Source organism: Nerophis lumbriciformis, linkage group LG17 (assembly GCF_033978685.3).
Source record: "Nerophis lumbriciformis linkage group LG17, RoL_Nlum_v2.1, whole genome shotgun sequence".
NCBI classification, from domain to species: Eukaryota; Metazoa; Chordata; class Actinopteri; order Syngnathiformes; family Syngnathidae; genus Nerophis; species Nerophis lumbriciformis.
This window is the reverse complement of record NC_084564.2, coordinates 12,928,064-12,948,991: the sequence shown is the minus strand read 5'-3', so window position 1 is coordinate 12,948,991 and position 20,928 is coordinate 12,928,064. Positions and strand designations below refer to the sequence as shown.

General features: G+C 38.3%; 1 protein-coding gene across 4 annotated transcripts in view; it reads left to right on the top strand.

Annotated features, from left to right (window-relative positions):
• The window catches only part of LOC133614516 (neurobeachin-like), a 726,573-nt gene that overhangs the window by 610,228 nt on the left and 95,417 nt on the right, over nucleotides 1–20,928 (top strand). The gene's annotated exons all lie outside the window — the stretch shown is intronic.

Below are 20,928 nucleotides of genomic sequence, written 5' to 3'. Positions count from 1 at the left end.
ATAAATTCATTAGAAATATGCAAACAATGCTTGTTTTTTAAATAACAAAAACAATGAAGCCAGCACGAGTGATCAACAAAGGCAGACTTAAATAGTGGTCTCTTGATTAGACACAGGTTTGTGTCCCGAAAAAATGAGGCAGGGGAAACTCATAGGTCGCCATGGAAACTGAAACAAACAAGGGTGCACAAAAACAGGAACTATGGAGTCTTAAACCAACAGAAAATAACAAAAAAACATGATCATGACAGAATGAGGATTGAAATTTGGGTAACACTTTATTTGAAGGTACACCTATTCACCATTAATGAGTTGCTTATTAACATGCAAATTAGTAACATATTGGCTCTTAATTAGTCATTATTAAGTACTTATTAATGCATTATTCTGCATGGTCTTATTATACAAGCAGTAAGCCATTAACTAACAGTCTTCCCTAACCCTAACCCTATGTTAATAAGCAACTAATTAATGGTGAATATGTTCCCCATACTAAAGTGTTACCGAAATTTGTAAAATAAATTCATTAGAAATATGCAAACAATGCTAGTTTTTTAAATAACAAAAACAATGAAGCCAGCACGAGTGATCAACAAAGGCAGACTTAAATAGTGGTCTCTTGATTAGACACAGGTGTGTGTCCCGAAAAAATGAGGCAGGGGAAACTCATAAGTCGCCATGGAAACTGAAACAAACAAGGGTGCACAAAAACAGGAACTATGGAGTCTTAAACCAACAGAAAATAACAAAAAAACATGATCCAGACCACAGATCATGACAGAATGAGGATGGAAATTTGGGTAACATTTTATTTGAAGGTACACCTATTCACCATTAATGAGTTGCTTATTAACATGCAAATTAGTAACATATTGGCTCTTAATTAGTCATTATTAAGTACTTATTAATGCCTTATTCTGCATGGTCTTATTATACAAGCAGTAAGCCATTAACTAACAGTCTTCCCTAAACCCAACCCTAACCCTATGTTAATAAGCAACTAATTAATGGTGAATATGTTCCCCATACTAAAGTGTTACCGAAATTTGTAAAATAAATTCATTAGAAATATGCAAACAATGCTAGTTTTTTAAATAACAAAAACAATGAAGCCAGCACGAGTGATCAACAAAGGCAGACTTAAATAGTGGTCTCTTGATTAGACACAGGTGTGTGTCCCGAAAAAATGAGGCAGGGGAAACTCATAGGTCGCCATGGAAACTGAAACAAACAAGGGTGCACAAAAACAGGAACTATGGAGTCTTAAACCAACAGAAAATAACAAAAAAACATGATCCAGACCACAGATCATGACAGAATGAGGATGGAAATTTGGGTAACATTTTATTTGAAGGTACACCTATTCACCATTAATGAGTTGCTTATTAACATGCAAATTAGTAACATATTGGCTCTTAATTAGTCATTATTAAGTACTTATTAATGCCTTATTCTGCATGGGCTTATTATACAAGCAGTAAGCCATTAACTAACAGTCTTCCCTAACCCTAACCCTAACCCTAACCCTAACCCTATGTTAATAAGCAACTAATTAATGGTGAATATGTTCCCCATACTAAAGTGTTACCGAAATTTGTAAAATAAATTCATTAGAAATATGCAAACAATGCTAGTTTTTTAAATAACAAAAACAATGAAGCCAGCACGAGTGATCAACAAAGGCAGACTTAAATAGTGGTCTCTTGATTAGACACAGGTGTGTGTCCCGAAAAAATGAGGCAGGGGAAACTCATAGGTTGCCATGGAAACTGAAACAAACAAGGGTGCTTAAAAACAGGAACTATGGAGTCTTAAACCAACAAAAAATAACAAAAAAACATGATCCAGACCATAGATCATGACAGAATGAGGATGGAAATTTGGGGAACACTTCATTTGAAGGTACACCTATTCACCATTAATGAGTTTCTTATTAACATGCAAATTAGTAACATATTGGCTCTTAATTAGTCATTATTAAGTACTTATTAATGCCTTATTCTGCATGGCCTTATTATACAAGCAGTAAGCCATTAACTAACAGTCTTCCCTAACCCTAACCCAACCCTAACCCTATGTTAATAAGCAACTAATTAATGGTGAATATGTTCCCCATACTAAAGTGTTACCGAAATTTGTAAAATAAATTCATTAGAAATATGCAAACAATGCTAGTTTTTTAAATAACAAAAACAATGAAGCCAGCACGAGTGATCAACAAAGGCAGACTTAAATAGTGGTCTCTTGATTAGACACAGGTGTGTGTCCTGAAAAAATGAGGCAGGGGAATCTCATAGGTCGCCATGGAAACTGAAACAAACAAGGGTGCACAAAAACAGGAACTATGGAGTCTTAAACCAACAGAAAATAACAAAAAAACATGATCCAGACCACAGATCATGACAGAATGAGGATTGAAATTTGGGTAACACTTTATTTGAAGGTACACCTATTCACCATTAATGAGTTGCTTATTAACATGCAAATTAGTAACATAATGGCTCTTAATTAGTCATTATTAAGTACTTATTAATGCCTTATTCTGCATGGCCTTATTATACAAGCAGTAAGCCATTAACTAACAGTCTTCCCTAACCCTAACCCTAAACCCAACCCTAACCCTATGTTAATAAGCAACTAATTAATGGTGAATATGTTCCCCATACTAAAGTGTTACCGAAATTTGTAAAATAAATTCATTAGAAATATGCAAACAATGCTAGTTTTTTAAATAACAAAAACAATGAAGCCAGCACGAGTGATCAACAAAGGCAGACTTAAATAGTGGTCTCTTGATTAGACACAGGTGTGTGTCCCGAAAAAATGAGGCAGGGGAAACTCATAGGTCGCCATGGAAACTGAAACAAACAAGGGTGCACAAAAACAAGAACTATGGAGTCTTAAACCAACAGAAAATAACAAAAAAAACATGATCCAGACCACAGTTCATGACAGAATGAGGATGGAAATTTGGGTAACACTTTATTTGAAGGTACACCTATTCACCATTAATGAGTTGCTTATTAACATGCAAATTAGTAACATATTGGCTCTTAATTAGTCATTATTAAGTACTTATTAATGCCTTATTCTGCATGGTCTTATTATACAAGCAGTAAGCCATTAACTAACAGTCTTCCCTAACCCTAACCCAACCCTAACCCTATGTTAATAAGCAACTAATTAATGGTGAATATGTTCCCCATACTAAAGTGTTACCGAAATTTGTAAAATAAATTCATTAGAAATATGCAAACAATGCTAGTTTTTTAAATAACAAAAACAATGAAGCCAGCACGAGTGATCAACAAAGGCAGACTTAAATAGTGGTCTCTTGATTAGACACAGGTGTGTGTCCTGAAAAAATGAGGCAGGGGAATCTCATAGGTCGCCATGGAAACTGAAACAAACAAGGGTGCACAAAAACAGGAACTATGGAGTCTTAAACCAACAGAAAATAACAAAAAAACATGATCCAGACCACAGATCATGACAGAATGAGGATTGAAATTTGGGTAACACTTTATTTGAAGGTACACCTATTCACCATTAATGAGTTGCTTATTAACATGCAAATTAGTAACACAATGGCTCTTAATTAGTCATTATTAAGTACTTATTAATGCCTTATTCTGCATGGCCTTATTATACAAGCAGTAAGCCATTAACTAACAGTCTTCCCTAACCCTAACCCTAAACCCAACCCTAACCCTATGTTAATAAGCAACTAATTAATGGTGAATATGTTCCCCATACTAAAGTGTTACCGAAATTTGTAAAATAAATTCATTAGAAATATGCAAACAATGCTAGTTTTTTAAATAACAAAAACAATGAAGCCAGCACGAGTGATCAACAAAGGCAGACTTAAATAGTGGTCTCTTGATTAGACACAGGTGTGTGTCCCGAAAAAATGAGGCAGGGGAAACTCATAGGTCGCCATGGAAACTGAAACAAACAAGGGTGCACAAAAACAGGAACTATGGAGTCTTAAACCAACAGAAAATAACAAAAAAACATGATCCAGACCACAGATCATGACAGAATGAGGATTGAAATTTGGGTAACACTTTATTTGAAGGTACACCTATTCACCATTAATGAGTTGCTTATTAACATGCAAATTAGTAACATAATGGCTCTTAATTAGTCATTATTAAGTACTTATTAATGCCTTATTCTGCATGGCCTTATTATACAAGCAGTAAGCCATTAACTAACAGTCTTCCCTAACCCTAACCCTAAACCCAACCCTAACCCTATGTTAATAAGCAACTAATTAATGGTGAATATGTTCCCCATACTAAAGTGTTACCGAAATTTGTAAAATAAATTCATTAGAAATATGCAAACAATGCTAGTTTTTTAAATAACAAAAACAATGAAGCCAGCACGAGTGATCAACAAAGGCAGACTTAAATAGTGGTCTCTTGATTAGACACAGGTGTGTGTCCCGAAAAAATGAGGCAGGGGAAACTCATAGGTCGCCATGTAAACTGAAACAAACAAGGGTGCACAAAAACAGGAACTATGGAGTCTTAAACCAACAGAAAATAACAAAAAAACATGATCCAGACCACAGATCATGACAGAATGAGGATGGAAATTTGGGTAACACTTTATTTGAAGGTACACCTATTCACCATTAATGAGTTGCTTATTAACATTCAAATTAGTAACATAATGGCTCTTAATTAGTCATTATTAAGTACTTATTAATGCCTTATTCTGCATGGCCTTATTATACAAGCAGTAAGCCATTAACTAACAGTCTTCCCTAACCCTAACCCTAAACCCAACCCTAACCCTATGTTAATAAGCAACTAATTAATGGTGAATATGTTCCCCATACTAAAGTGTTACCGAAATTTGTAAAATAAATTCATTAGAAATATCCAAACAATGCTAGTTTTTTAAATAACAAAAACAATGAAGCCAGCACGAGTGATCAACAAAGGCAGACTTAAATAGTGGTCTCTTGATTAGACACAGGTGTGTGTCCCGAAAAAATGAGGCAGGGGAAACTCATAGGTCGCCATGGAAACTGAAACAAACAAGGGTGCACAAAAACAGGAACTATGGAGTCTTAAACCAACAGAAAATAACAAAAAAACATGATCCAGACCACAGATCATGACAGAATGAGGATGGAAATTTGGGTAACACTTTATTTGAAGGTACACCTATTCACCATTAATGAGTTGCTTATTAACATGCAAATTAGTAACATATTGGCTCTTAATTAGTCATTATTAAGTACGTATTAATGCCTTATTCTGCATGGCCTTATTATACAAGCAGTAAGCCATTAACGAACAGTCTTACCTAACCCAAACCCTAACCCTATGTTAATAAGCAACTAATTAATGGTGAATATGTTCCCCATACTAAAGTGTTACCGAAATGTGTAAAATAAATTCATTAGAAATATGCAAACAATGCTAGTTTTTTAAACAACAAAAACAAACGTATACTTTGTTTTTTAGATATCGTACTAGCGGAGCGTACAAAAACCGGGCTGCCACCGTATTCATTTTTTGGTGAACAGTAATTGCTTTTCAGCTTCTGAAAAGGCCTTGCTTATTTATTCAAATCATATTTTGTCCGTTTGAACTGGCCTTTGTCTCCTTTTACGAGGTCTAGACTACATGAACATAAGTAACGTCACTTGGCGGTCTACTATTACAGCCCCTCGGTGCTCGGTATGTGTTTTATGTTGCACGATTGCACCAAGAAAAATTCCTAGTTTGTGAACACGTTCTCAAACAATGGCAATAAAACGATTCTGATTCCTAAAAGAGAATGAGAGAAAAGCCCAAGTGTGCGGGACATAAAAGGAGGCTGTAACACGCTGTCTAACGTGTTCGCCAGTGGAATCTTTGTGTTCCTCCAACGTCAACAACCCACTGAGGGTGACTAACTCTCTTTGCTGCGGGTTTCCTGACTTAAGGACCAGGAAAATGACAAGTTTCCGACTTAAATGGAACCATGTGAACATCGACTCAACAACACCCCTGCCAAGGAAATTCAGTCTGGAGAACACGGACCTTTGGAACGTCACAGTGAGATGCAGTCAGCACGTCCTGCTGGTGAAAGGCTGCTTATACTCTGCAGGGAAAGTACATAAACAACGCGCAGAAATGACAAACTTCATTTTCTAGTGGTAAGTGAGAGCGCGATCGTAGGAAACGATAAATGAGTTGTACAAAGCAATGTATGACGATTGCTGAGACGTTTTAAAGTAGCTTACTTAGACTTAGACTTAGGCAAACTTTATTGATCCACAAGGGAAATTGTTCCACACAGTAGCTCAGTTGCAAAGGATGGAAAGGGTTGAACTTGATACATTGCTAACCGACTCATCAAGTGTTGATGTTATTATATACCGGTACCAAAACTATTTTGATACTTTTCGGTACTTTTGTAAATAAAGGGGAGCACAAAAAATGGCATCGTTGGATTTATTTGAACAAAAAATCTTATGGTACATTAATCATATATTTCTTATTGCAAGTTTGTCCTTAAATAAAATAGTGAACTTACAAGACAACTTGTCTTTTAGTAGTAAGTAAACAAACAAAGGCTCCTAATTTAGTCTGCTGACATATGCAGTTGTCACGACTTGGACTATGGCGTGGTTTGTTCTCCCGAGGTGCAAAAGATTTGGACCATACGTGGCGTGAAGGGGAATACATGATTTATTTAAACACTATAACTACAAAAAAAGGATCAAACAAAAGGCGCGCACAGGGGCGGAGGTACAAAACTAGACTATAAACACAGAACTTGCACATTGGCAGAAACTATGAACAATTAAACAAAACACTAACTGTGGCTTAATAAACAAAAACTTACTTGGCATGGAACCGGCATGAAAAAAGAGCAGCAAGGGTCATAAGGGTGTGGAGAGTGCGCAGAAGCATAAATGCGGGGATGTCACCAGAAAGACAAACTGAAAACACTGAACTTAAATACTACAGACATGATTAACGAAAACAGGTGCGTGACTCAAAACGTGAAACAGGTGCGTGACGTGACAGGTGAAAACTAATGGGTTGCTATGGTGACAAACAAGAGTGCACAATGAGTCCAAACGTGGAACAGGTGAAACTAATGGATAATCATGGAAACAAGACAAGGGAGTGAAAAGCCAGAAACTAAAGAGTCCAATAACTAAACAAAACGTGACTTAAAACAAAACATGATTACACAGACATGACAGCAGTAGCATATTGTGTAATTTTCCATTCTATTATGTTGTCGAAATTATTAAGGACAAGTGGTAGAAAATTAATTATTAATCCACTTGTTCATTTACTGTTAATATCGGCTTACTTTTTCTTTTAACATGTTATATCTACACTTCTATTAAAATGTAATAATCACTTATTCTTCTGTTGTTTGATACTTTACATTAGTTTTGGAGGATACCACAAATTTGGGTATCAATCCGATACCAAGTCGTTACAGGATCACACATTGGTCATATTCAGAGTTCTCAAGTTCTCAATTTGAAAAAAACCAAAGATGTTGTGATGCCAAAAAACATCGACGTAATCATAGTAGTATCGACTAGATACACTATTGTACTTGGTATCATTACAGTGGATGTCAGGTGTAAATCCACCAATGGCGTTTTTTTACATTTTGACGGCGGTGAGCTACGGTGTGTAGTGAAGCATGTTTAGCTATTCCTCGTCCTGCAGGGATGAAACTTGTAAGAAACGAACTTTATTTGTCGCCATGGAGGCGAGGATTAGTGATTTAGAAGTAGCTAAAACACTGCAGACTGCGGATGGACGTTAGCCGCTAGCTAGCTAGCCATGTCTTAAAGCACCTCTTCCTGAGTGCGTTTCAGTGTTATAACTTCACCTCTATCATCAGTTTTTAAGCCAAAATTCGTCTGTTCTCCCTTTTCTGTCTACACACTGTGTCTGCTTGTAAGTACTCTGTGATTGTGCGCTGCCGAACATGCTCTTCTGCTCGTAAACCAGCAATGACAAGACGTGACGACGACGGGGTCATGGAGGGGCGGGGGGGTTGGTGCGGGACCGGTACTTTTTAGAGGTGTTATAGTACCGAGTATGATTCATTAGTATCACAGTACTATACTAATACCGGTATACCGTACTTATAATAAATAATTCACCCCTATACAATATCCTACCCTAATACCCTACTGTGCAATATTACCCTTCGAGTGCGATACATCCGACACTGATTGTTATCACTCCGGTACTCTTGTCTTTTTCTGTATATTGTACAGTATTTTGTACATTGTTTTGTATATTGTACAGGATTGCTTATTATTTTTATTGGATAGTAGTCTATTTATTTAAATTCTTAGTTTTATCTTTATTACTTCTTGTGTAATTTATTTTCATCCCATATTTGTTCCCACTACCGCACCTTAAATTGGAGTCCTTAATCTCGTTATATGCAATTATAATGACAATTAAAGCTGCAAGCAGCGATGGACATCACCGACTTTGAGGGCTCATAAATTCCAAACCGGAGCAGTAATTAAAACTCTTTCATCAACTTTTAATCAGAAGGGTTCAATCTCTCTCCTGTGCTAGTTTGAAGCCGACACGACAAACGCGCTCAGAGGAGATAATGTTTGAAAAAAGGTGACTGTTTTTACACAACTTTTGTTTTGAAGGGGGAATTGCAAAGTTCCTGTTGACTTTTGCTGGGGGTTGTCAGTGTATGAAATATAGGTCTAAGTGAGACCTACATAGAGGTTTTTTGTTTCATGTCTCTACGACATTCCTACTGGGAGTTACAGGCAGTTTTGTCTGTGTTTTCTTCCTAGTTTTAGGGATTGGTTTTTTGATTAGATCGCAATTTTCGCCAGTCCTGATGTGTGTGTCCAATTTGGTGAGTTTTGAAGCATGTTAAGGGGGACAAATTACAGCTCAAAGAGGCGGCGGTATATTAATAAAACGCTAGAAATTCAATAGGGTACTCTGTCCCAAAGGGACTCAGTCCTTAATAAAGTCCATTCTCTATTCTATTCTATTCTATGAAACTTGTTCCTTATTACTTTCTGCGAAACAGCATCCACAACAGTGGACATTTGTATTCATAACAGAGCAATTTTTTCCGAAGTGGGTAACTCTGACAAAAGAAATAGACCACAAACAGATGTCCACAGCAGAGGACGCTGGTTCTTTTTGATAGCCACCACTTCACTACAGCATGACACAACATAGGGCTGGGCGGTACGACAATATCAATATACATCGCAATAGACACGTATCGATAGCAATGAAAAAAAAGCCTTTAATAAAACTACAGATGTCCGATGATATCGGACTGCCGATATTATCGGCCGATAAATGCTTTGAAATGTAATGTCGGAAATTATTGGTATCGGTTTCAAAATTATCGGTATCGGTTTCAAAAAGTTTAATTTATGACTTTTTAAAACGCCGCTGTGTACACGGACGTAGGGAGAAGTACAGAGCGCCAATAAACCTTGAAGGCACTGCCTTTGCGTGCCGGCCCAGTCACATAATATCTACAGCTTCTGACACACTCACAAGTGAATGCCCGCATACTTGGTCAATAGCCATACAGGTCACACTGAGGGTGGCCGTATAAACAACTTTAACACTGTTACAAATATGCGCCACACTGTGAACCCACACCATACAAGAATGACAAACACATTTCGGGAGAACATCCGCACCGTAACACAACATAAACACAACAGAACAAATACCCAGAACCCCTTGCAGCACTAACTCTTCCGGGACGCTACAAAAATAATGCACTTTGTGACTTCAATAATAAATATGGCAGTGCCATGTTGGCACTTTTTTCCATAATTTGAGTTGAAGTTCTCTTATTCTGGAAAACCTTGTTACATTGTTTAATGCATCCAGTGGGGCATCACAACAAAATTAGGCATAATAATGTGTTAATTCCACGACTGTATATATCGGTATCGGTTGATATCGGTATCGGTAATTAAGAGTTGGACAATATCGGATTATCGGATATCGGCAAAAAAGCCATTATCGGACATCTCTAAATAAAACGTTCACTATATTTTTGAAAGATTTGCGCATGTACGAAAGTGTTATTGTAGTTTAAAATATTGGCATGTCAGCAGAATGTCGATGAGGTCGGACGATGAGCCTTTTATTGGCTTTTGCAAAACTTCACAAGATCGACTCTTCTTCTCGCTTGTTCTGGATGGAACTAGCAGGCAAACTCCACTTCCCCCTACAGCGCCGAACCAAACACACTACAATAGTTACGTCGCTAGAATATCACATTGAAAAAAACACCATGTGTCGTAAGGAAATGAGTTCATATGAGTCCATAAGCAGCTAAAATATCAGAAAATATATGTGTGTGTGTGTGTGTGTGTGTGTGTGTGTGTGTGTGTGTGTGTGTGTGTGTGTGTGTGTGTGTGTGCGTGTGCGTGTGCGTGTGTGTGTGTGTGTTCTTGTATTTCTAGCCTTCTTGAGACACCAAGAAGGAAAAGTACCTTCCATATGAGGACTGGTGAACAAGTTAGGACATAAATCATGGTCCCAATACGGAAAACAATTGCATCTAATAGAAAATGTCTCATTTGCACCCCTGGTGGTGAATTAGGGTGGTCCCAAAAAGGAGGGATTTTTCAAATTGACTGTGTGTCGGTTTTAAAAGTGTTCCCCCTCTGGTCAACATATGAAATAACAAGTGCGTTATTGATATGTGCCTCCTTTGGCCAAAATTAATTGAAAAAAATAATATAAGTATGTATATAGAGACATACTGTAATAACTTGAAGTAGATAATGAAGATTAAAAACCAATTACAAACAAAAAATAAAAAAATTTAAAAAATTAACTAAAAGCAGCCTTTTTCTCACAATGCGTCGACTTTTTTCTTGTAAAATTGGGAAGAATTTGTCATATTCTTTTTGTTTCTGTAATATTGCAATATTTTTTCTTAGATTGATTACTTTTTTATGTAAAATTATTACTTTTTAATGCAAAATGGTGACATTTGTCTTATAAAATTCTGACTTATATTGCAAAAGAATATTTTCCTCCGTAAAAAAGTGAATTTTTTTTCAGTAAAATTATGACTTTTGCCGTAATTTTGCCAAGTAAAATTCCAATTATTACCATAATATTGCCAAAAAAAATGTAGTTTTCTTATAAAATTGTGACTTTTGTCGAGTAAAATTACGACTCTTTTCATAAAGTTGCCAAAATGTTAAGCTTTTCTTGTAAAATCGCAACTGTAATTGAGTAAAATTCCGACTTTTATTATAATACTGCCAAAATTCTAAGTTTTTCTTGTGAAATTGTGACCTTTTTCTTGGGAAATTCCAACTCATTTTTCACAACAAGTTTTTTTTACGTTTGCATATTATGTATATATTATTAATGTTGTAAATACACATCTTTATATGTCTAGAAAAGGTGGTCTTAAAGAGGTAGGCATTATTTCGTAGGTCTCAAGAAGCTAAGAAATACAAGAGTGTGTGTGTGTGTGTGTGTGTGTGTGTGTGTGTGTGTGTGTGTGTGTGTGTGTGTGTGTGTGTGTGTGTGTGTGTGTGTGTGTGTGTGTGTGTGTGTGTGTGTGTGTGTGTGTGTGTGTGTGTTACAAGATGCCAGGTCGTGGCTGCATTATACATGCTCACACAATAACAGCCTCCCTTTCTGAAAGGCTTTTATGACTTCAAAAATGAAGTATAACATTGAAGAATCGCACTTAGCCCTGTGCTACGATACATGCCCATAAATGATAAATACTGTACAAGAAGAAAAAGTGACTAGTTACGAGGAAGGACGTCGCTTTTGTTCCTTTTAGTTAACCTCCCAAGCCTGTCTTCTGATGGCAGCGCGTCAAAGAAAAGGTGATGTGAAATTAGACCCTGAGAAAGTGGTCCGAGTAGTATAAGGGACAACTAGTATAAGGGATAGAGATGGTATTTTTTTTTAAAAATAAATATATATATTTTTTATTTTTTTTCCTGTCCAGCTATACTCAGGCAAATCATAAAACTGATGTAGGTGCTCATATCGGTAAACAAACAGCTTGGGCCTTAAGATTAACACTCTCAATTATAAAACTACTTTTTTAAAGTAATAATTTCTTACTTCAAGCATGAAAAAAATACTTCAATATGTCAAGATAATGGCACTCGCATTTACCTCATTTAAGAATATTTTTCAACATATTGAAATTGAAAAAGGTGTCTACCAAGAAAAGTGCACTTGTTATTAGTGAGAATATACTTATTTTAAGGTATTTTGGGGTTCATTGAGGTTAGCTAATTTTACTTGTTTTGGAAAGTCTTGACAAGCCGAGTTTTCTTGTTCTATTGGCAGATAATTTTACTTAGTTCAAATAAAATACCCCTCATTTTTGTATTTTTTTTTCCCTTGTTTTTGAACACTGACTTTTTGCAGTGTATGCCATAGCTTATGCTAGTTGTTTTCTTTAACTCCAAGTGCGATCAGCCTTGTTTTCCGTTTTTTTTGTACCTTTTTGAGAGAAGATAATTAAATATGTTCCTACCTTCACGCCTTGTCCGGAATACTCCGATTGCTTCCCGGGAGAACAAATCTCGCAGCAAGCTGACCGATACTAGTGATTAAAAAAAGAAACAAGTCTTTTAAAGGGGAACATTATCACCAGACCTATGTAAGCGTCAATATATACCTTGATGTTGCAGAAAAAAGACCATATATTTTTTTAACCGATTTCCGAACTCTAAATGGGTGAATTTTGGCGAATTAAACGCCTTTCTGTTATTCGCTCTCGTCACATCGGGAAGAAATCCGCCATTTTCTCAAACACCGAGTCAAATCAGCTCTGTTATTTTCCGTTTTTTCGACTGTTTTCCGTACCTTGGAGACATCATGCCTCGTCGGTGTGTTGTCGGAGGGTGTAACAACACGAACAGGGACGGATTCAAGTTGCACCAGTGGCCCAAAGATGCGAAAGTGGCAAGAAATTGGACGTTTGTTCCGCACACTTTACCGACGAAAGCTATGCTACGACAGAGATGGCAAGAATGTGTGGATATCCTGCGACACTCAAAGCAGATGCATTTCCAACGATAAAGTCAAAGAAATCTGCCGCCAGACCCCCATTGAATCTGCCGGAGTGTGTGAGCAATTCAGGGACAAAGGACCTCGGTAGTACGGCAACGGCAAGCAATGGCGGCAGTTTGTTCCCGCAGACGAGCGAGCTAAACCCCCTGGATGTCTTGGCTCACACCGTCCCTTATGCCACCGAAGATGATCAAGAGAAGAATATCGACCCTAGCTTCCCTGGCCTGCTGACATTAACTTCAAAACTGGACAGATCAGCTTTCAGGAAAAGAGCGCGGATGAGGGTATGTCTACAGAATATATTAATTGATGAAAATTGGGCTGTCTGCACTCTCAAAGTGCATGTTGTTGCCAAATGTATTTCATATGCTGTAAACCTAGTTCATAGTTGTTAGTTTCCTTTAATGCCAAACAAACACATACCAATCGTTGGTTAGAAGGCGATCGCTTTCTCCCGTGTCGCTGGCTGTCGTGTCGTTTTCGTCGGTTTCACTTGCATACGGTTCAAACCGATATGGCTCAATAGCTTCAGTTTCTTCTTCAATTTCGTTTTCGCTACCTGCCTCCACACTACGACCATCCGTTTCAATACATGCGTAATCTGTTGAATCGCTTAAGCCGCTGAAATCCGAGTCTGAATCCGAGCTAATGTCGCTATAGCTTGCTGTTCTTTCCGCCATGTTTGTTTGTGTTGGCTTCACTATGTGACGTCACAGGAAAATGAACGGGTGTTTATAACGATGGTTAAAATCAGGCACTTTGAAGCTTTTTTTAGGGATATTGCGTGATGGGTAACATTTTGAAAAATACTTCGAAAAATATAATAAGCCACTGGGAACTGATTTTTAATGGTTTTAACCATTCTGAAATTGTGATAATGTCCCCCTTTAAACAACTCAACATCTGTCTCCCTTCAACGAGCAATAAATCTAATCAAGCACATGAAAACATAACTCCTGTGGAACTTTGAGGTCATCATTTGTAGAGATTGTTTTTCCCCCTTCTTTGTTTCAATTTCACGTGGCAACAAAATGGCTCCTGTTAAACCCACGCTGAGTGGCGAATAAATTGCCTTTTCAATCCAGCCTGCCAATACAAAAGCCTCGGAGGAACGTTGGCGTCAATATTAATACACTCGCTATGACCTAGTCCGTCAAAGGGAGGGAGGCGGAAGGGGGAGGGGGGGGTGATCTAATCAATGGTGGCTTTCTTACCTGCTGGCACAGACTTCACGAAACATGACGTCGCTTTTCGCCTCTCACACACACAAAACACTAAAAACCTCTCGGTCCAAATGAAACACGGCCATTTCTTTCCCCTTCAGATGAAGCGGCGGCCCGCGTGGACGTTAGCACAATGGAGGAGAGCGAAGGAGAAGTTTATTGAGATCCGCGTGGATTTACGAGGTGATAATGGCCTCGCATGTGACTCGTCTGAGCCCAGCTGGACCGCGGTGCGAGACACGAGACGTCTAAAAGCTCATTCAAGAGTGGAAGTTGAAAAGCATCAGCAGAATTACTGTTAAACTGCTTCACTTTTTGTGTAAACACTTCCTGTCCCTCAGGCCATGTCGACACTAAGTCGTTTAGCCCCTTAAACGAATAGTTGTTTAGCCTAAGCCTCGTTTCAGCCACACTAAACCAGCGTTTAAAGGGGAACATTATCACAATTTCAGAAGGGTTAAAACCATTAAAAATCAGTTCCCAGTGGCTTATTTTATTTTTCGAAGTTTTTTTCAAAATTTTACCCATCACGCAGTATCCCTAAAAAAAAAGCTTCAAAGTGCCTGATTTTCACCATCGTTATAAACACCCGTCCATTTTCCTGTGACGTCACATAGTGATGCCAATACAAACAAACATGGCGCATAGAACAGCAAGATATAGCGACATTAGCTCGGATTCAGACTCGGATTTCAGCGGCTTAAGCGATTCAACAGATTACGCATGTATTGAAACGGATGGTTGTAGTGTGGAGGCAGGTAGCGAAAACGAAATTGAAGAAGAAACTGAAGCTATTGAGCCATATCGGTTTGAACCGTATGCAAGCGAAACCGACGAAAACGACACGACAGCCAGCGACACGGGAGAAAGCGAGGACGAATTTGGCGATCGCCTTCTAACCAACGATTGGTATGTGTTTGTTTGGCATTAAAGGAAACTAACAACTATGAACTAGGTTTACAGCATATGAAATACATTTGGCAACAACATGCACTTTGAGAGTGCAGACAGCCCATTTCAGGCGCGCTAAGAACATATATTTTTCCACGATTTCAGCACTCAGGTTAACCATACCTAAATAGACACAAAATACTGCATTACACAAGACTACCCGAATGTACTCGAATGATTGAAAAAAATAAATGTTTTTAAGCTAAATTATTGGTAAACACAGTTTATGTATAATAATTTACGTAAAACCGCGAGTAATGAATAAAGTTTTCATCAATTAATATATTCTGTAGACATACCCTCATCCGCTCTCTTTTCCTGAAAGCTGATCTGTCCAGTTTTGGAGTTGATGTCAGCAGGCCAGGGAAGCTAGGGTCGATATTATTCTCTTGATCATCTTCGGTGGCATAAGGCAGATTCAATGGGGGTCTGGCGGCAGATTTCTTTGACTTTATCGTTGGAAATGCATCTGCTTTGAGTGTCGCAGGATATCCACACATTCTTGCCATCTCTGTCGTAGCATAGCTTTCGTCGGTAAAGTGTGCGGAACAAACGACTGACCATTTCGTCAGCTTTCCCCCCACCCTCGTATTTTGAACAAATTTCGTCCAATTTTTTGCCACTTTCGCATCTTTGGGCCACTGGTGCAACTTGAATCCGTCCCTGTTCGTGTTGTTACACCCTCCGACAACACACCGACGATGATGTGTTTGAGAAAATGGCGGATTGCTTCCCAATGTGACGTCACGTCATCGCTCCGAGAGCGAATAATAGAAAGGTGTTTAAATCACCAAAATTCACCCATTTAGAGTTCGGAAATCGGTTAAAAAAATATATGGTCTTTTTTCTGCAACATCAAGGTATATATTGACGCTTACATAGGTCTGGTGATAATGTTCCCCTTTAAGGTCCCCCTCCTCGGACACATTTTTACACGGGTAAGTGCGCCGTGTATTTCTTGAATCTCCGGCACTTAGCTTTGTATGGACTCATTGGTCGTTTACAAACTGAGTTCGGAGAGGAAGTGACTCCAGAAAGACCAGGCCCACAAAAGAAGTGACGTCAGAAAGACCGCGCCTCACAAAGGAAGTGACGTCAGAAAGAACGCGCCACAGCCAGCTTCATAATAAAGCGGTTTCGTAACTCGGAGTTAACCACTGGAAATACAGAACGTGTCAACTTCATTGGTTTTGGGCTTTGTATATGACACTGAGGTGTATACCTGTCAAATTAGCTAAAGTTGCTGAAATGTTAATGGTGACATGCTAAAATGCTAACTGTAGCATATGTAAAAAAAAATATATATATATATATATATTACTCTGAGGTGTGTACCTAAAACTATTTTTCTAAATACTAGCTCGTTAGCTTGCATCCCTTACCAACATATAACTGAGCTGTATGCCTACACAATTAGCTTTAAAAAATAAGCTAGCATAGTATATATACAAACCCCGTTTCCATATGAGTTGGGAAATTGTGTTAGATGTAAATATAAACGGAATACAATGATTTGCAAATCCTTGTCAACCCATATTCAGTTGAATGCACTACAAAGACAAGATATCAAACTCATAAACTTTATTTATTTTTTTATGAAATAATAGTTAACTTAGAATTTCATGGCTGCAACATTTGCCAAAGTAGTTGGGAAAGGGCATGTTCACCACTGTGTTACATGGCCTTTCCTTTTAACAACACTCAGTAAATGTTTGGAAACTGAGGAGACACATTTTTTAAGCTTCTCAGGTTGAATTCTTTCCCATTCTTGCTTGATGTACAGCTTAAGTTGTTCAACAGTCCGGGGGTCTCCGTTGTGGTATTTTAGGCTTCATAATGCGCCACACATTTTCAATGGGAGACAGGTCTGGACTACAGGCAGGCCAGTCTAGTACCCGCACTCTTTTACTATGAAGCCACGTTGATGTAACACGTGGCTTGGCATTGTCTTGCTGAAATAAGCAGGGGCGTCCATGGTAACGTTGCTTGGATGGCAACATATGTTGCTCCAAAACCTGTATGTACCTTTCAGCATTAATGGCGCTTTCACAGATGTGTAAGTTACCCATGTCTTGGGCACTAATACACCCCCATACAGATGCTGGCTTTTCAACTTTAAGCCTATAACAATCCAGATCGTTCTTTTCCTCTTTGGTCCAGAGGACACGACGTCCACAGTTTCCAAAAACAATTTGAAATGTGGACTCGTCAGACCACAGAACACTTTTCCACTTTGTATCAGTCCATCTTAGATGAGCTCAGGCCCAGCAAAGCCGACGGCGTTTCTGGGTGTTGTTGATAAACGGTTTTCGCCTTGCATAGGAGAGTTTTAACTTGCACTTACAGATGTAGCGACCAACTGTAGTTACTGACATTGGGTTTCTGAAGTGTTCCTGAGCCCATGTGGTGATATCCTTTACACACTGATGTCGCTTGTTGATGCAGTACAGCCTGAGGGATCGAAGGTCACGGGCTTAGCTGCTTACGTGCAGTGATTTCTCCAGATTCTCTGAACCCTTTGATGATATTACGGACCGTAGATGGTGAAATCCCTAAATTCCTTGCAATAGCTGGTTGAGAAAGGTTTTTCTTAAACGGTTCAACAATTTGCTCACGCATTTGTTGACAAAGTGGTGACCTTCGCCCCATCCTTGTTTGTGAATGACTGAGCATTTCATGGAATCTACTTTTATACCCGGTCATGGCACCCACCTGTTCCCAATTTGCCTGTTCACCTGTGGGATGTTCCAAATACGTGTTTGATGAGCATTCCTCAACTTTATCAATATTTATTGCCACCTTTCCCAACTTTTTTGTCACGTGTTGCTGGCATCAAATTCTAAAGTTAATGATTATTTGCACACAAAAAAATGTTTATCAGTTTGGACATCAAATATGTTGTCTTTGTAGCATATTCAACTGAATATGGGTTGAAAATGATTTGCAAATCATTGTATTCCGTTTATATTCACATCTAACAATTTCCCAACTCATATGGAAACGGGGTTTGTATATATATATATATATATATATATATATATATATAACATGGGGGATTTCGTGTGGCTCGGCCGTGCCAGCAACTTGAGGGTTCCAGGTTCGATCCCCGCCTCCGCCATCTTAGTCACTGCTGTTGTGTCCTTGGGCAAGATACTTCACCCATCTGCTCCCAGTGCCACCCACACTAATTTAAATGTAACTTAGATAATTGGTTTCACATTGTAAAGCGTTTGCTAACAGATGTTATTCCTCAATTAACAATTTATTGGACGCTGAGGTATATACCTGCAAAATGAGCAAAAAAGCTAGCATGGTAATATTAGAATGCTAATGATTGTGCCGTGGGCAATTAGAGAATTAGCTACAGGCTGCAAATGGTCCCCGGGCCGCAGTTTAAACATCATTGATGTAGACTTATTTCGATTTCATGTATTGACAACACTGTACTTGATATATTGAGACTGAAACAAAAAGTATGTGAACAGGAAAGTAAAATAATCCTAACAGCACATGCATGTAACGAGGCTTTCACTTTTTGCTGTCCAGGAAACCGGGCGAGGCGAGTAGATGTTATTTTTGCCGAGGATGGAGGCTGTCATATTTGGGGAATGTTCACCTGACAGACGGTTGAAGTCGGCTGCGGTCGGGGAGCGTTACATGAAGCCGACACGCTGAAATGTTCAAACAGAAACAGATTCGAACTGACGGCAGATCAAATGGCAAATCCTTCAAACCACTTGATAGAGTTGACTATTATTATTTCAGTACACATGTTTATGCATATAGTGGGTGAACAACTGTAATGTCATGTTTGCAACGTGAACACAACCTGGGATATCATATTTAACATTTAACTGTCCTGACATCACTTTGTAATTTTACGAGCTTATTTAGGATCATAAATCATACTTTGGGTCCTGCACCATCCTCTCAGTATGATTAAGTATTTTTATACTTTTTATTATATGTATAAATATGTCGTGTATATATACACTATATTGCCAAAAGTATTTGGCCACCTGCCTTGACTGACATATGAACTTGAAGTGCCATCCCATTCCTAACCCATAGGGTTCAATATTTAAAGTACCAATGATTGTCACACACACACGAGGTGTGGCGAAATTATTCTCTGCATTTGACCCATCACCCTTGATCACCCACTGGGAGGTGAGGGGAGCGGTGGGCAGCAGCGGTGCCGTGCCCGGGAATCATTTTTGGTGATTTAACCCCCAATTCCAACCCTTGATGCTGAGTGCCAAGCAGGGAGGTAATGGGTCCCATTTTTATAGTCTTTGGTATGACTCGGCCAGGGTTTGAACTATACTTGCCAACCCTCCCGAATTTTCCGGGAGACTCCCGAAATTCAGCGCCTCTCCCGAAAACCTCCCGGGACAAATATTCTCCCGAAAATCTCCCGATTATCAGCCGGAGCTGGAAGCCACGCCCCCTCCAGTTCCATGCGGACCTGAGTGAGGACAGCCTTTTTTCATGACAGGAGGACAACAGGGTGATAAGAACTAAATCATCCAGACTAGAGATAAATTGTATTATTATGTTTAACTTACCTAAAAATAAATATATTTGTTAATTAAAAAAAAAAAAGAAAGACTTTATTTTGCTAAAAACATCAAAATTAATTGTATTTTTATTTGTATTTTTTCCTGACTCCTTATTACATCCAGCCATAGAATTATACATTAAAATAAACATATTTGAAATAATTGATTTTAAATTAAAATGACCATATTTAATTATTAAAATAATTGCTTTTTTATCAACAACTTTAGCATTTTATTCATTACATTTTGAAACTCTCAGAAGCCAACTTATGTTATATTCCCTAATATTTATTTATGCAAGTTTGAAGTATCAATTATCTAAACACAGTTTTGTTTGCATATTTTCAGGATGTAGATATATATATATATATATATATATATATATATATATGTATGAAATACTTGACTTGGTGAATTCTAGCTGTCAATATAATCCTCCCCTCTTAGCCCCACCCCCGACCACGCCCCCACCTCCCGAAATCGGAGGTCTCAAGGTTGGCAAGTATGGTTTGAACTCACAACTTACCGATCTCAGGGCGGGCACTCTAACCACTAGGCCACTGAGTAGGCTCTGATGTCGGTCCACCTTTTGCAGCTATTAGACTTAGACTTAGACTTCCTTTTTATTGTCATTCAAATTTGAACTTTACAGTACAGATAAGAACAAAATTTTGTTACATCAGCTCATGGTAGTGCAGATTAGAAAAGCAATAAGGTGCATATATAAAAAAATAAATAAATAGGTTACTGTACAGATAAATATATTGCACTTTTTCATATGCGTCCACGTTTATGGATGTATGTTATATTGTCTTTTTTATTCCAGCGAGTTAATCCATTTTGGGGGGAGTTGAGGGGATAATTATGATGCGATCAAGAGTCTTACGGCATGAGGGAAGAAGCTGTTACAGAACCTGGAGGTTCTGCTTCGGAGGCTACAGCTTCAACTCTTCTGGGAAGGCTGTCCACAAGGTTGCGGAGTGTGTTTATGGGAATTTTCCATCATTCTTCCAAAAGTGCATTGGTGAGGTCACACACTGATGTTGGTGGAGAAGGCCTGGCTCTCAGTCTCCGTTCTAATTCATCCCAAAGGTGTTCTATCGGGTTCAGGTCAGGACTTTG